Source organism: Mandrillus leucophaeus, unplaced genomic scaffold, assembly GCF_000951045.1.
Source record: "Mandrillus leucophaeus isolate KB7577 unplaced genomic scaffold, Mleu.le_1.0 Scaffold1151, whole genome shotgun sequence".
Taxonomy (NCBI): domain Eukaryota; kingdom Metazoa; phylum Chordata; class Mammalia; order Primates; family Cercopithecidae; genus Mandrillus; species Mandrillus leucophaeus.
In genome coordinates this window covers 429,521-434,216 of record NW_012099777.1, presented here as the reverse complement: position 1 = coordinate 434,216, position 4,696 = coordinate 429,521, and positions in this window count along the sequence as shown.

Here is a 4,696-nt window from a genome sequence, read left to right as displayed (position 1 = left end):
TCCCTGTCCTTCTAAAAGCCAGCCAATCTGTGACAGCCCTGCCCTTCTGAAAGTCAGCCAGTGTCAGCCCTGGTCTTCAAAAAGCCAGCCAATCAGTTACAGTCCCACACTTCTAAAAGCTGCCAATTAGTGACAGCCCTGACCTTCTCAAAACCAGCCAATCAGTGACAGACCCGCCTTTATAAAAGCCAGCCAATCAATGACAGCCCTGCCCCTCTGAAAGCCAGCCAATGAATGACAGCCCCACCCCTGTGAAAGCCAGCCAATCAGTGACTGCCCTGCCCTTCTGAAAGCCACCTAAATCAAAATAGCCTCATTTGGGTACCTAGGATGCCACTGCTGAAGGTGGACCAGGTGTACCCTCCCTAAGACTGGCTCTTCCCTGGGGTGGAGGACCCCTGTCTCTCTGGCTTAGCAAACCGTCATTAGGGTGTTTGTTTCTGACTCTGAGTAGGGCTTCTGCCTGGGCAGATCTGTTTCATGCTGAGAACTCACTCCAAGAAGCCCCTGCCTGGGGCAGGAAGCAGGGGCTTGGCCGTGGCAGGTGTCCCTGTGTGTGATGGGACCAACCACAGTATGGGCCTCTGAGCTGTGGCCAGAAGGAGGAGAGTCCACAGGGCCAGAGTACAGAGAGGTGAACTCCTGTCCGTGGGGATGCCTATCGTGGGCTCCCCTTTGTGCATGTCAAAGGAGCACAGTGTGTCTGGCCCTGCCCCTGCGTCCTGATGGCCAAGGTCAGGGCTCTTTCTCCATCTGTGTGGCCTCTTCCAGGCAGTGGTGAAATCACCCCGTGGAGGGTGGCGGGTCTCCCTCTGAACACCCTGCTTTGTGAGGACACCCATCAGGTCAGGTCTGCTGACTTCAAGTCTGGGCAGAGGACAAAGCACAGGTGGTCAGGAATACCCCATAAGAGCCAATATTAATCCAGACTGCCCTGAACACACACCTGCTCTGCCTTGACAGTTTGTAGACAGCCTCCCCACATCCTCCGTTTCCACACAATTATTTTCTGCACGTCAGTGCCCCTGAGAGGGTGGTCCAGGGACTGAGCGGGCACAGCGGCTGCGGGGAGAAGTGGCGGGGCCCAGGCCTTCACTGTTGTCGTGTAGCTCCCATGGGGCGTTTGAGGTGGGAACTGCAGTAAGAGACTCGAGTCTTGCTGGGAATGAGGTCTTGGAAGGGGCCGACCCCTCCTGTGGCATCCCAGCAGAATTCCTACGGAGGTGCTGTACGCTTAAGGTCTGGAGTGCCCCCTGGACCGGCCTCCACATGAAAGATCTTGACATGGTCTGTCATATTCCCATTGCTCTTTACGACGTGCCCACGACATCCATGCCACTAGCCTGGAGCCTTTCCCTGTCCTCAGCTGCCTCCTCCCAGCACTGTTTCAGGGGATACCACCACCTGCCCTCCTATATCCCAAATCTGCAGTGAGAGTCCAACCAGGCAGTGAATTCTGAGTCTTCTGCAGCCAGCGGTTGGCTGCACAACCACCCAGTGTTGGGGTGTGGCACTGGTGCCCTCTGTGAGACCCTGTGAGGGTGGTGAGCACACACCTGTGCTCTGTGAAATGGAGGAGGAAAGTGAGGCCCTGGGAGGAGCCAGGAGCTCTGAGCAAGAAGATGCCACAGCCCAAGGGCAGGCCCAGCTCCTCTGACGTGGCCACCTCCAGCTTCCCCAGATCGTAGTTCCACATGCGACGAAAATGTAAACAAATGGAGGACTTCTGGGAACTGGCTCTGCCTGGGGCTCCCCTGAGCTGTGGTCCACAGAGACAGGGCAGTGGGTCACTTGGCTACTGATGATTGGTCCACACAAATGAAAATCTAAAGGGCAGCCTTCATTATTTCACTAAATGGTAATGATCAATGCATTGATGGTGATGTTCAGTTCCATGTGTGTTTGCCATGCCTGAGGCCCTGCACTGGGTTCCGAGGACAATCTGGGCCAGACTGCAAAGGGAGGTGGAGCCAGGTTCAAGGAAAATGAACACCGAGTGGGACCCATGTCTTGTTCATGTTCAGGCTGGAAGACGTTTTTGCCTGTCAGGAAGGGAAACCTGAACCACATGGAGGGAGATGTCACGGGGGCTCTGAGGGTTGAACCCCAGTGGCTGGACCACAGGAGAGGTTTAGGGAAAGTCAAGAAAGCAGAGGCAGGCCCTGCTCACCGCACAGCAGTGGTGTGGGTGCGATGGCCCGGGGGCCACCTGCTCTGGCCTGTTTGCGTGGGAACTCATGAGGACATAAACAGCCCTGATTCCGTGGGAATGACACAGGTGCAGGAGGCTGACGCGGGGCCGTCCCCTTGTCCCCTTACGTCTCCAGCTGGGTGAGCTGCTGAGCTGGCCTGCAGGGCAGTGGCTCCAGCCCTCTGACGTCCCCCGGCCATGGCTGAGGCTTCCCAGTTCTTGGGTTTAGGTGGAGGGATCCTGAGTCTCTAGTTGTGTAGAGGACTTGGAGCTTAGAAGAATGGCGACTGGTGTGGTGCTCCATTGGTCTTGGTTTCCACAGCTCTGATGTAATTCTTTGGAATTGGGAGGGAGTCAGCAAAAATCCAATGGGGACAAGTGGTGGTTTGGCCCAGAGCCACCTGGCCCCACCTGCACTGCTCTCGGGGCAGATTCAGCTGCAAAGCACCTGGGAGAAAGCCTGGCTTTTCATTATTCTGGTGACCCTGACTGAGTTTCCTTCCTTGGGCGAAGGTGAGGGGGTCTCAGCTTTCCCATCGGTGGCCCAAGGATGCTGGGGTTGGGAGCATGTGAGTTCTGCTCCAGCTGCAAAACGCTCCTTCTCTGCATCTGTGGCCAAAAAAGACTCTGGGAGAGCAGGAGCCAGCTCAGTGTGTGCTGCAGGTTTAGAGCCAAGATCCGGATGAAGAAGAGTGGCTTGGACCCTCATTTCGTGCAAGGCCTGAGCCTGCCGAGGCCAGCATCTCTCCAGGGGTTTGAGGTGGGGTGTTCTGAGCCTGGAGCCTCTTCCCAGCTTGGGTGGGTGGCAGAGGGTCAGATGAGAGGAAGAACCAGGGTGCTGTGCCAGTTCCTAAGGTCCTGTGGGCTAGTGACCTCCTGCTTCTCTCCTCTCCTTCTAGGGTTTCAGTCTTTGATTGGCCCACAGTGGGTTTCAGACTGTGGGCCGCCTGTGATGAGTTGCTGGCTACAGCCACGTGGAGCTGCGGGAGAAGGACCAAGGCTGAACAGCAGCCAGCACATTGGCCTTTTCAGCTTGATCTTAATTTGTCAGAAAGTGCTCCCTTCTCACCCTCAGCATTTCATGAGATGCCGAAAACCTGATGCCCTAATGTAGTGGATTGCAATTATTCTAAATTAGGCAGAAAAGCACATTTCAGAGACTTTCTCCCCATCTGTCTAACTTGAAGGTTCTGCTGTTTGTAATGAGTCATTTCTTCAGCACAGACTCCTGGACCGAGAGGAATTTTCTTACTTCATCTTTGCTTTTCCATTGTGTAGAAGCTTGAAGCCTCCTGCTCCTCTCCCAGGGCGAGAGCTTTGGCTTTGAGGATGGACTGAGCTCATAAACAAGACCCGCCAGGGACCTGCCACGCCTTGGAGGAACTCTGCTGGCGCTCTGGTTCCAGGCGATGCCTGAGGACAGGGGACGTCCTGAGATGGGCAGTCAGGGCAACAGAGGGGAGGAGGAGGTGGCTGACGTTGAGGCAGATGCAGGAGGTGCTGGCATCTCTGCTCTCAGTTCCCACCCTCGTGTCACACACCAGCTTTTACTAGTGACCACAGTGCCGTGCTTCACACTCTGCTTACAAGTGACAGAACTTGTTGCACCCAAAGGGAAACTTGGCAAGGTCCCTGCTGTCTTCTCTTCATCCTGGGGAGGTGTGGACTGAGTCACCTGCTCCGGTCACTCTGCTGGATGTGGTGGGCATGAGGCCTGGCCTCAGGGACCCCCGGACTCCATTGCCTCCACTGTCGGTGGGGGCTACTTTCAGGCCGTGGCTCAGGAGGTGGTTTAGGGTTAATTCTGCTTATGGACCTGGAATGGGGGAGCACAGGGGGCCCAGCTCTGTGGGCATTTGCTGATAGTGTCTTGAAATGCTCTGTAAGGTCTGCTAGGATTTGCCTTGAAGCCACATTAAAGCATTTTTACTGTGGAATTCACATAACATAAAGGGAACCTTTTTGCAGTGCCAATTTCAACAGCATTTAGTACATCCTTGGTGTTGTGCAACCACCATCTCTGTCAAGCTCCAAAACACTTTCATCACCCCCAGAGAAAACCCCGTGCCCATTAGGCTGACTGGAAGCCACTTTTGACTTCCCTCTTGAACCTTCAGGCACAGAAAATGAAGAAATTCCCCTCAGTGGTGGTCAAGGGTGAGGGTGGGTCAGGGAGGGCTCCCAGGAGGCTTCCAAGCCTGGAGCCTCTTCCCAACCTGGAGAAGTGCCCTGGGTGGCTCCCAGCACCACTGACCACCTGGTTTGATGAAGAGACTGCACGGGACAGTGCTGCAAGCGTGACTTGGCTTGTTCGTAGGTTCTCCCTTCCTCTATTCTGCTGCTGGCTATGTGACCTTGAGCAAGTTACCCAACTTCGTGAAGAAGGAACTTCTAAGAATACTTCCCTGCAGGCTGAGGGGGGGCGCACATGGGCATCATGGGTGAGAAGGGCCTGCAGGCTGAGGTGGGCCCACATGGGCATCATGGGTGAGAAGGGCCTGCAGG